Here is a 13,218-nt window from a genome sequence, read left to right as displayed (position 1 = left end):
TTTTTTTATTTTTCTCTTCTCAAGTGCGAGCATGTTCGGAATACTAAGCGGGTACCGAACACAGCCTGGGGGCGGTTGGAGGGAAGACCGGCATAGCTGAGTACAGCTGCTGTTTGTTGGCTTCTAACCTAACCGTCACAGACTATTGTAACCTCACCTTGCCTTCCGGACCGAAAGATTCCAGGAAATTCTTACCTGTATTAAAGCAATTCGTGATGCTGTTATTAAAATTACACTTTAAATTTTAGGTTTGTTTCGTCAACGATTGTCAACTGTCACAGGAATAGCAAAATCCATATAAAATTTTATCCAGATATCAAATAGTTTTCTATCCGGATATGTAAAATACCCGGATATCCGAATGTGTGCATTATCCGGACAGTTCTATTGTTTATCCGTTTACGGGTTATCCGCATATTCTCACATTCATGTTCGTATTTCTACTGTACGAATTCTCTCCAAATCCTTGATCCAATCTGTTCAGATTCCACATTTTCCGCATATTTTTTAAATGTTTACTTGTTTTTTCCTAAAACAAATCTCTGAAATACTAAGTTCAGTTTAAGCAGTAAGTTTTTCGCCGCAACGTACAAAAGATACAATTTAGAATATAACATTCTCAGTTTGGTGTTCCGATCCTTTATTTGGTTATTATTTCCTTAATTTCAGACACCATTCTTACCTAAATAATTTCCTAAAATTGAAAATCTGAATTATCCGGATGTATACATATTGTTTAGATATCCGGATTATCGGTTGCATCCGAAACGGATATCGGATAATTTGAAATTTGGATGTCCGTTATCCGGAGTTTGTGACCATGACAAACAGCGAAAGAACCTTCTAAATCTTCAAGTCACAAAAATCACTAACTTTTAAGTTAGTGATTTGTACAATAAAACACTCTACAAGTCCAAAAAGTAACAAATTAGTAACCGAAGGTGTATTTATAAGGAACAATCAAGGAATTCCCCCGTGATTTATCCCCACACTCCCAAAACTTCCTCGACAACCCCTATTTTTTTAAAAAAAAAACAAAACAAGATTGTACCCAAAGTGTATAGAATACTACAGTAGTCAATTATTTATTCCATTTTGGTTCTAAATTTACATTTACACCCAGCAGATTGAAACATGGAAAGGTCGAATAAACTAACCATTTCATGACAGAATAATTCGTTTTGTGCACAAGAAAATTGAGCTAAATATTATTTGTCACAGTTCAATTTCTATTTACAGACACTAATTCATAGAGCGACAATGCAAAATTGGGTAGGTTAATTTCTGACGTTTAAATCACATGCACTTGTCAATTAAGGCAATTTTAATTAAGAGTTTTACCTTTTTTTCTGGTTAGAGGTAGTACTAAGAAACCCAAAAAATTTGGTTTAATTATATATGGTTAGCTCTTTTAGCGTTGAACCTCTTTTCAGTTGTTATTGTAAACACACGGCCCCATTCATATTATTTTTTGTGTATTAAGCGCTTATGTAACAATTGTTATTATTACGTATTTGCATATATTAACATACGTTTGTACGCATTAGCATAACTAAGAGTCTATTTTCGGTGACGTCCAAGTCGATTCTTATGAACCAAGCATTTAATATTACGTGTACGTAAAAGAGAGATGTCCAATGGGAATTTGCAAGAAGTTAGTTGTAAATCAAAGAGAAGGGGAGGGGTTCAATATCTTCTCGATTCCCTGTTGGTTGTGAATTTGTTTGTACCCAAAGTTTATAGAATACTACAACTCAATTATTATTTTCATGCAATTTTTTTAATCACACGCAATTGATCGACTAATTCTTGAAGAACAGGAAAATGAATATCCAAATTCCATTTCCTGTTCTAGTATTTTTTTACTTCTTATACGTTGTTTAACGAATTGGGTGGAAATGTTCAAGATCAGGTACAGTCTTTATCCCAAAAGTTAAATGTGTATATTGTAATAAGTTGCAATAGCGTGGTTTATCGGGAAACCCATTAATTAACCAGCCTGACCATGATAAAACTGTGACGAATTGACGAGTGCGACATTCGAACCCATAATCTCTTTCTTAGGATGGGTGCATTTGGAATTTTACGGATATATTTTTTTTACATTATTCTTTACCCTAACTTAATGAGACCCTAATTGGTATTGGTTACACCAGGAACTACCACTCGCTTGCGCATTTAGAAATAATAATGAATAAAGTAGGCCTACCTCACACACAAATGCCTGTCATATTTAGAATAGATATTGCAATCTGTCTGTCTGGAGTGTGTTAAGCAACCGTTGTTTACATGTGTTTTCTGTGCTTTATTATTAATAAGCTGACATTTATCAGTTCATGATGCAAGGTGCAGCTTGTTTCACTGTGATTTGATTTATGTTATTTAGCATCGCTTTTCTGTCATGCTTGGCTTATCGCGACGATGAGGACGACTGATTTGATTAGTTGTTATTTAGCGTCGCTTTTCTGTCATTTTTGGTTAATCGCGACGATGAAGGTGAGTCAAGATAATGATTAAATTGATGACTGGACACTCAAGAACACCCGTGCCCAGGTCGGGATTCGAACCTGAGACTCCTGGCGTCGTGGACGTCCGTGCTGACCATTGCGCCTCGGAGGTCGGTGCGTTGCAGTGCGAGTCAGAGGTTATCAGTTATAATCAAGATTTTCAAGCCATAACATGTATTAGGAATGTTGTGACGTTATATTCAAGATAGAGAACCGAAATCAATGATAGTAATTTAAGTATCATCATTAATGCACAATGAACGTTTCCCTACTTACAGTAGTAAGCTTGAAGTCTCTTTCTCCTCCAGTGGCGTTAGTGTTTCACTAGGCACCATACGGATTATTATAAAGTGGCTAATCTGCTTTAGTATGCAATGTAAATTAGCCATTTTCTATTTTCTAGTGCTTCTACTCTACACCTATTCTAACAACACATTTCAAGAGAGCAACTCGTCTTTAGGTGAACAATTTATTTTTATCGCTGATGGGGATCGAACCAATGTCAGACCTATGATTTTACCACAGATCTGGTGCGCTGACCAACCACTCTACGATAACCCCGGAAATCTTTGATTTGATTGATTGATTGATTTGGTGTTTTAAGTCCACTTTATGCACAGTAAGGCTAATCGGGACTGGACTTGCAGTTTAAAGTGGGATCCGAACCACTATGTGCCTCCACCGGCTATCGAACCCGGGACCCCTTGATTACAAGGCGACGACGCAGCCACTGTTCCATCGGGGAGCCCCCCCCCCCCCCGGAAATTTATATCTCTTTCACTCCGTTTAAGTAACAATTTCCATCATCCGAGGCGGGGAAGGACAATATATGTTTGAATTCTGCATTGTGATGGTTCATAGAGTTTTGGACCAGGTTTATGACTGCTGCTTCTTTCATTTTTTTGTTCCAATTTTGTTCTTTGTGTAGTACTGTTGTGTTGTTCCATAGAATTTTATATTTGTCTTGTGCATGTCTGGCTATTTTATATTTTCATTTCTCCTTTGCTCCTCTACTGTTTGTGTTCTGAGAAGAGGGTACATGAACGCAAGCAGCAGAGACGCAAAGGAGAAATAGAGAGGTGGAAAATAGCCGAACATGCATGGAGTGAATCGCACAAAACCGAATGGAACAATGTAGCAGTATTACTCTTATGTTTGTTATTAAGGGGTCGCGAGTTCTATACCTGGTGGAGGTATGGTTACCAGACGTCCAGTTTTTCCCGGACATGTCCTACATTTTAGCCTTATGTCCGGCGTCCGGGAGGAATTTGAAAAATATCGTAAATGTCCTACATTTTGAGCGTCATATTATAAATTAGGAAAACACGTCTTTCAGTTGAACAAAGTTTGATTGATTAAATTGTTGCTTTAAGTCCACTTTATGCACAGAAAGGCTAATCGGGACTTGACCTACAGATTAAGGTGGGATCCGAACCACTATGGTATGTGCCTCCACCGGGTATCGAACCCAGGATCCCTTGATTACAAGGCGACGACGTTACAACTACGCCATCGTGGAGGCTCAGTTGAACAAAGAAAATCATTCAAGTTATAATATGGACTGCACTTCCAAACTCAAGTGATTTTTTTTTATTTAGTCATTGCCCAAAAATAAAATAAAATGTTGTCCTTCTATAACAAAAACGGAAGCAATTTATGAATAATTTTTGGGGGTGCAGATTCTGATGATGTCACTGTTCGGTGCATGAGCGAAATTTCTTGCCTTGGGATACATACTGATGGAACAGGGTGTTTCTTATTCAATATTTTGATTGTAAAGCAGGGGTATAGAGAACAAAGTTATTGAACTAAAAATTACCCCAGATGAAACTTCTTGAACCATTTCAAGTTACGGTAATTGCTGAGTCACGATGCAAATGTTGAGAGAGCCCAACGGACTCATGAGAGAAATATTTTTTTTCATTCAAGTCTGCAAAACCTTTGATACTGGTTTAATATATTTTCAAAGAGTTTGACTGTTCATCAGTTTCTCAGAAATATATTTTGAGAAACCTGAAAGTTGGAGAAAAATTGGTTCCTCTAAGAAGTACCAGTTAAAACGTAGTAAGAAGTGTGTTGTTTAGTTTTGATTACAAGTTTGGGAATTTTGCATTTAAGAATTTATTAAGAAATCAAAGTTTTTACAAAAATAAAACAACCTGAAAGTGCCAATTTTAAATTACTTTCTAACTTATTCTAGAAATGTTAATTATTTGTTGCGAGTGTTTTGTGGCCTACATTTTGACTTAAAGTCCTACATTTTGGGACATTATGTCCTACATTTCCCTTATAGCGATCTGGCAACCCTAGGTGGAGGCACATTGTACAGTGGTTCGGATCCCACTTTAAACTGTATGTCCAGTCCCGATTAGCCTATTTGTGCATTTAGTGGACTTAAGACAATTCATTACTTTTGTGTTAATTAACAATTTATTGTTAGTATTTAGCATCTCGGTGGGGGGGAGTGATTACCCCCCTTCCTTTCTGCCATCCGCCCTTGCCGTAAAGTCGTTCCTTTGCATGAATCTAATGTAACATAACGGCAGGTCCCTCCTACCAGCCCTATCAGGTCCCACCTATCAGTTAAACTGATGGGAAGAGAACATAGTGAAAGCGCTCCAACACAATGCATCCGTATTCCCACCCTTAGTGGCTAATTAGATGCTAATGCGCTTCCGTCCTCTGTTGGGATCCGAAGACTATGGGGCGCAGCAACCTGTCGACATTTTTTGACAGCTTGATGCATTTCAATATTGTTCCTGCACACCGAACACCGTTATGCAGACAGTGAAGTAGAATACGATCTGTAAACAACCGCTGACACTTCAAGTCACTACAATGTATTGGAAAATTCAGGTTCCTCACTACCTCACTTTTTCACACTTCCTGAGAAACTACCCTCTAAGAAATACCCTCTCCTCAAATTCCCCAAGAGTAGTCAAACTGTTCTTTCTTCCAGTTTGAAAATACTGCGGAAACTCCCAGAACATTTAGTAAAAAAGTAATATGTGTTTCAGTAATTGTTTAGTATAGCATGCCCAGGATTTTCGGGAAGGGTGGGGGGAGTTATGTATATTTTTTCTAGTCAGTCCTCATTTTGCCACCCTTTCCTGCCTTGATGTTTTTTTTAATGCTGGGCCAAAGGGGGTGGTCATGACCCCCACCAACCCCACCTTGGGCACGCCACTGGCTAAGCTGCAAATATACAGCAGCAGTATCGGCGATTGGGTGCCAGAACTGGAGGGCAAAGACAGTTTACTTTTCTTGGTACTTGCTAGAAAAAAAAGTGTGTGGGAAGGGGGGGTAAGGGGGCAACCTCGACCCTAATCACCGCCTTGAGTATTGTGTGAACGACAATTAGCTAAGTATAGCCCTAAATACGTATATTACAAAAGTTAAACGTTTAAGATTTAACAGATATAGCTGTCAGAAACAAACAAGTGCTGTTTTGCCTCATTATCATTAACTTTATTATGATTACTGTTATAAAATCGAAGTAGTTATTTACAAGTACAGGAATTTCGTAATGGTAGAAGCCGAACGAAAATAAAAGGGCGTATTAACCCCACAAATTCCCCTTCGGCACGCCACTGTTTTTATTCCTTTACGTGATCGTGTCATATTCTACATTATTAAATTAATGTTTTTTTCTTGTCTTGAGACATTGTGTACCTACCCCATAACTTGCTGATTTCATATTACTATTATAATATAAACAGCATAAATTGACCATTAATTGCATATACTTCTCTCGTTCTGTAGCTACAATGCGTTAAAAGACTTGTACAATTTAGAAAACAGCAGAGACCCGTGTTAATCAAAGTAATTCTTCGAGCTGAAGTGTACCTTGACCCCGCAGTGCATGGTTCGATTCCCTCTGTTGCACATGCAAATGTGGGATAGAATGGAGAATGTTTGAAATGTATACTTTTCTGTATTTACTTCCTCCCACAAACTGTAATCACTATACTTAAATGTGACTTCGTTTCCGCATAACAGAATTCTTTAAAACGGCTTCTTCCTTTGCTTTCAAAGTCACAAGTCGTGACATAGACGTCATGCTGATGATGGCACTCCTGAGGTATTCTTTACTTGTTCGGATAGCTTGACATGGTATTTTTAAACTAGGAGAGTTGACATGCCATTTCGGTATTAGCAAGAGCCATTGTTAATATGAGCAAACCATCTGTGCCGATCTGTGACTTTAGTATTAACAAAAATACGATAATATTGGTAAGCTACTTGTATTGTCTCAGTCTGTAATTTTATTGTCTTCGGACCGTTTAGTGAATACTTCGTTGGCTTCTAGTAACTAGTGACGTCACTGAACACTTACGTGCTGTTTTTTTAACACAGGCAGACTAAAATGATTACGTAACATCTCGCATCATATGGCATCTCGTGCAGAAACTCTGTGTCCTGTTTATTGTATACCTACCTATCTATCATACTGAACCTGTATGGCTGAATTAAAAAAGGGATGGCAAACCAAGACACAACCTACGAACTTTTAACGTGATTTTATGTATATCAGTTTATTGATTAATTCGTTGGTTTGGTTTATTTTTCTTTGCTTTTCTGCCACTTTCGGCTAATCGCGAAGATGAGGATGAGTGATGATATGATGAAATTGATGAAGGGACACTCACAAAGAACATCCACGCACAAGCCCGGATTCGAACCCGGGGCCTCTGACGTCGTAGCGCGCTGTGGTAACCACTCCGCCACTGATATTGGTTTGTACCAGTTCAGTATAGCTTATTTGAACAAGAATAAGAAATGTGATTATGCTGTATATATAAACCTAGACCGATTTAAATGCAAAACGCGAAATAACTTCAAGGCTAAACATGGCTACTGCAAGATCGTATGGCCTTGTGTAGTTCACAACTTCTAGCAACAGGAAATGCATTTTTTTAACTATTTGAATTTTAAATGTCATATTGTCGGCCATTTTGTTTCGCCATTTCCCTTTCTTGGAGCTAACAGTAACAATTTTCCTTTATTTTTGACCGTTCATTTATCCATTTTTCCTTTCGCCGTGGTTAACACGTTTCCTTATAGTGAAAGTAATGCATGATATCAAACAATGAGATGTTTGTTGGTATTGTTATGGCAAGATATTACGCAGTATGGCCTTGAAATCTATTGGGGAAAAACAGTCACTTGTTTTATGTGCAGATAAGGCTCTTGTAGCTGTATTTATTAGCATCGTGAATGCAAGTACTTTCACTTCCTACAATAAGGAATGTGACATAAAAGAACAAAGGAGAGGATAATTTACCTAAAACTACTGTTCCTTGAACATGAATAGGAATGAGTACACATGTGTAGCGTGGCCGGTCCGTTAAGTCTTCCAATTGGTTCTTCACAGCCACTTCCTGGATGGCTTGAGAAAGAGCAGGTGCCGTGGGTGAAGACTTCAACACTCGCATGGGAAGGGAGACAGACGGTCCACGCTTACATGCTGTTATGTTCTGAAACCTCTCAAAGGTGGTAGCCACCACCTGCCCTTAAAGTTCGTTAGGTTGCAAGTGTGCATGCTTTCTTAATTGACTTCGCATGTCAATAACTGCCACTTTTTAAAAAGTTAATGAAGATTCTACCCCTTTTCGCAATAACTTTCATCGAGTATCACCCTTACTGCAATCACCTCACGGCCGAACAGTTATCCAGGTTTCATATTGCGGTTGATCTTATCTAAGTATTAGGAATTATTATCGGTATTAGGAACGGTACCGAGATAGCATTGTAAAAATTGAGACGAGGCCTAGACTCAATTAACTACAAAAGGGCATTCTTCTTGGGATCTTATTTCAAAATTTAGTGGTTCGAGTCTTTGGTATAATCAAGTTCGCGTATGGAAATGTCCATTACTTTTTTTAAAAAAGCAACGAGTACAGTATGTCTTTTTTAACGTAGTTTTCTGTATTGCTTGTAACAAACATGCCAATTATACATTTTTCTCAGTATTGGTAGCCGAATTTTAAAATTTGCAGCTATACCGCTGGAGATACGTATTGCATAGTCATTCATGCTGTTTCTGGCGAAGCCTTCTGTATAAGATCAAATTTCAAAATGTATCTTTATCTTAGTTCGATTCATGGCTTTCTTAGCCCCCATTTGTGGAAAAAGGTAAAGAAAATGCTCCCGGGTAAAAGGGGCTGACGCCTTAATTTATTATTATATATTTTATTTTTTTTACCCTTGCCTAAACCACATTTCTGATTTCTTGTAGATAGGTCATATATTTCGTTTTGTTTATAGTAATTGCAAAGCCAATCCGTTAGTGACAATTATGAGCCTGAGCTGCGTGGTTGCATATATTCAGGATAAATCCCGATATTCGAGGGTTTGAATTACCGATACGTCTTCCTCCATTGCCGTGCGGTCTAAGGCGCTGTGCTTTGGACTCCGACTGCGGGACGGCATGGGTTCGAGTCCGCCTGGGTTCTCGGCCTGTGCATAGGGCCGGTGGCAACCCACCATCTTGAGGAAATTGGGGAGCTACGAGTGAGTAGTGTAATCCGGTCTCGGAAATCTCCTATAACGGCTGGGGGTTCGACGTGCTGACCCCACGTTACCCCATTACCTGTTGAAGATCTCCACACCTCTAGGTAGGATTGTGGGAGGGAGACTGGCAGCCGGGAGATAGGCAAAGGCCCTTCCAGGGCTGTCGAGCCAGGGATTGTTGTTGTTGTTATTATTATTAATCACCGATACGAGGTGGCACAGAATGTTGAATGTTTATTTAAATTTGACTTCTATGCTGCACTATCATTTACACAGTTGCGCTATATGCTGTAACCGAAGTGCATACAAGCTATAGACATATCATAATTTTACAAGCATCGTAAAACGCAAATATAAACGAAACTAGTCGTTAAATAAAGTCCGGCGGATGCTTTCAGTTAATTATTAGTTATGTCCCTGCTACTGTAGTATATTACATCATGAGACGAAACACATGTCCCCAGGATGTTCATTAGATATGTTAACTTTGTCTACTGACGTATCAAATCGCCTAGCCTCGTAATATCATCATGCTATCACGAAACGGACGTATACATGGCGCTATTTTAGAGATAAACCCCAGCGGCTGGCACCACTGCGTCGCAAACTGAAGACCATTTTGCAGTCGCGCGTGTTCTCACTTGATAATCGTGTTATCTACAGGAAACAGCAGGCGAATGGCATACACATTCCCAGTCCAAATACAATAATGTACAAGGGGAACTTCGAGATAGAGCATGCGTGTGGGAAATTACAGTCGGAAGCATACATTGCGTGAAAACAAAGGGTAGCTCTTGCAACTCAATCCTTGAATGTTCAAGACTATAATTACTTCCCTGTGTTTTTAATTATTCTTGCTTGTAACCCATTGGCTCAACTGAATGACGAGCTGTAGCATAACCACAGACAGTGACATTGACGGTGTTAAGTACTAAAAATAAGTTTAAACCCTTTTGGAAATCACGTTACAGATTCACTTTCAAGGATCAAAGCAAGAAAAAAATAAATTTATTTCCTAAGACATGCTATGCTGCCTCGGAAAATATGCAAAGTATAGGAACCTCTCCTTCCCCTTTCTCTCATCCACGATGTGCCTCCAGGCAACAGTCGATCGATGAGCAGTGTTACTGATTATACTCTATTTTATACCTAAAGTGCGTTTCACTAAAAGCGGCATTCTGCTTGTTCCTATGCCAAATTTTCAAATATTTATTTATCAGTATCACCAAAAGTTAGTGTTAAAACGTAATCAAAATTTTTCTGTGTTAAATAGCCATTATTACTATCCCAATAATAATAATAAAGCATTTCGATGTCGTAAGTTCACGATTTTTTATAATTTTACTCGGAAATATATAGTCACTGATATCAGCAACAAAAATGCCCCCGTTCTGTGAGCTTTCGGCACACAGTGCAGAAAAGTTGATGTCATATGCTAACGGTCCAGCAAGACGTGCAGTGGTTTTTTTTATTAATGTTAACCGCCTTCAGTGCGCCAAAAATGTTTTTTCGTTGACTATATAGTCAAGAACAGACATAAAAAGTACATTATGTTAGAAAGAAAATCAGTATCTAGCGTGAGTACTCGAATTTTTATCAGCAGCGAACGTGTTAAATGGGCGACCAACAAATCATACCAATTCAATTTTAGTGATCAGGTTCATTGGTTTAAAATTGCCAAAGAATTTAATGAAAATTAAAAATTTAGTAAAGACTACCACGAATTTTTGTTTCTGTTTACCAGATGTTTCAACAAATCATGTGATTTATAATACTAATAATAGACTGACTATGAACGTATGAAACAACAAATATCTTAATAATGCAATTAGAATAAATGTAGTTATGGTGACGGTGCGTTATAGTGATGTAAAGGCACAGGGAGTTGTGTATAAAGGCGAAGTTCTATAGTCTTGAAGAACTGATTTGTTACAAAACAGGAACGTGCCCTTGCACCTGTCGATCACTATGTTTGTCCAGTGACTTGCTAGGAATTCTAATGCAGCTGCTTGTCGTAGATAAACGAGTGGTAGCTTCTTGTTTTGGATTCCTGTAAGAAGTAGCAGGTGTTGCGTAGCATGTGTGTCTGTTTAACACAAAGGTAGTCGCAGACGTCTTTTCCAAGACACCATTCAGCCTAGTTGAAATGTGAGGCAAGCTTCACTTTGGAAAAGTTATAAGGAAAAATATGTACGCACGTTTAGTGTTGTTAAACGTTGAGTATACGAAGAAGAATAGGGCTCTATGAGATTTTTACTTCCTCAATTCCAATTCAATTAATCTTCCTCTTTCTTTGTTAGTTTAGTGTTTGCTAGTAAAGTGTGAAAATATAGTTGTTTTTATACTATGCAACCAATAACATTGGGATATAAACAAAAAAGCACGTATTTTAAAACTTAGAAAAATCGTGAATATTAAATAAGGTTGAACTTGAAGTTAACATTAAAATTGTGTAAAGTTTTTAACTTTAATTGAATAGCATTCAATAAAGCTGGTATTATTACATCTGTGGTGAAGACAAAGCTGCTGATATGAGACTGTAACAACTGCAGAAAATATGTTCACGAAGAATGTTTGGTCCTAACAAGCAAAGACAAACTTTCTAACTTCATGTCCATCATGCGAACTGTGAACAGTACTTTGCACTGCATTCATGTTAAGCAGTAAGCAATTTTGTGTTATGGTAAAAGACTGACTGCATGTTAAGATTTTTCTTGTGTTGTTGAACGCCAATCTATCTTTCTGTAAGTTAAAATAAAACGTGCTTTTTTCGTATAGGTCTTAGTACATAGTGTTATTTGCAAACTGTAACTTTTCATTAAATTCTAACAAAAGGCTTTATTGGGCTTCAGGGGGGGGGTCTTATTTGAAACAGTTGTTCCTAAATAGGCCAATTTAAAAGTGTTCACAAAATAATTTATTGCAGCTATGCTTCTACATTATAGAAATTTCAATGTTGGCCCTTTATAGGCAACGCATTCGGCCATATTTCACTATTTTTTTTTCATATTGTATCTCGCTCAGAAAAATTAAGAAAAAATTACCAAACGTTAGGTGAGCTTTATTTTGCACATGTACCATGCTGTACATTTCTTTCGAACATTCTGCCCTTTCATTTTGTTTTATGAAAGTGGAAAATATATAAATAAGGGAATGGCTATTGCATGGTATAATACCACCACTAGATTTGCTGACTGCACTCTAGTCATAATAGCACTACTTGAACACATTGTACCATTTCACAGCAGCCTTGCAATTTTGACCTTGTCCATAGTCATTTATTATTTCTTTCGTACATTTTCTTTTCCGTAATCCTACACCCAGAAGACATGTCTTCCGTATCGTGTTTACGTTCCGCTGCAAACGTGCTTTCCGTTTCCCATTTCCCGTATCTTTTCTTTGTTCTTTCCTCGTTCTTCTGTGTAGAAGGATTACACAGAGGATGCGGAAAAATCAACACCATTTACATTGCAGTTTGTGTCGACCTTGTTGGGTATTTTGTGTGGCCTTGGACGATTCGCTGCTTTGCGAAGTACATAATTTCTTAAGCATTAAAGACGTTAAGCTTATAGCTGGCAAAAAAAGTAAAACACAAGCAAAATGCAGGTTCTTTCTATTCTTGCAGCACGGCCTGACAACCATGTGCGAAAATGGATGACAGGATTTAAATGCATATCATATATTTAATGGGGATTATCAGGCCAATGCTAGAAGAGTTCTTTGTTCCTGGGTCACAAAATAATTTCTCAGAACCACCGGGCGCCGCGAGAGGGATCAGTCTGCTCTCACCCGTGGAAATTTGTTATCTTTCATTACAAATTAGGAAAAAGCTGTACTAATAATAATAATAAAAAAATGAATGGTTCCACGACGTTTCAAAATTAAAAAAAAAATGCCACTCAGTGTAAACGTAATCACATAAGTTTCGAAAATGTTGGAGCGATGTGTAAGACTTAATGGCATAGATGAGCTATTCATTTCAGTATATTAACGGTATGAAATGTGACTAAATAAATAATAATAATGCCTTACATTGTAGATGGTATCATCTATTGTATCGAGTACAAAATTCTTCCCAAGAACATATTAACAGTTTGCAATAAAATATGTACTCGTATTTTGTTACATAGTACTTGCTATTTTGTTATAATTATTTCTGTTATTCATCTTATAACAATAGCCTGAGCCATAGTCGTAA

At 37.8% G+C, this 13,218-nt stretch overlaps 2 protein-coding genes across 2 annotated transcripts in view; one reads left to right on the top strand and one right to left on the bottom strand.

The window, feature by feature from the left end:
- Nucleotides 1-13,218, top strand: part of LOC145985030 (uncharacterized) — a 98,745-nt gene that overhangs the window by 369 nt on the left and 85,158 nt on the right. The gene's annotated exons all lie outside the window — the stretch shown is intronic.
- LOC145985027 (furin-like protease 1) overlaps nucleotides 1-13,218 on the bottom strand; it is an 844,450-nt gene that overhangs the window by 759,926 nt on the left and 71,306 nt on the right. The gene's annotated exons all lie outside the window — the stretch shown is intronic.

The sequence above is a fragment of the Lepisma saccharinum genome, chromosome 3 (assembly GCF_977018435.1).
Source record: "Lepisma saccharinum chromosome 3, izLepSacc3.1, whole genome shotgun sequence".
In the NCBI taxonomy this organism is placed as follows: domain Eukaryota; kingdom Metazoa; phylum Arthropoda; class Insecta; order Zygentoma; family Lepismatidae; genus Lepisma; species Lepisma saccharinum.
The sequence above is the reverse complement of the archived record's forward strand: the minus strand, read 5'-3'. Positions and strand labels throughout refer to the sequence as shown.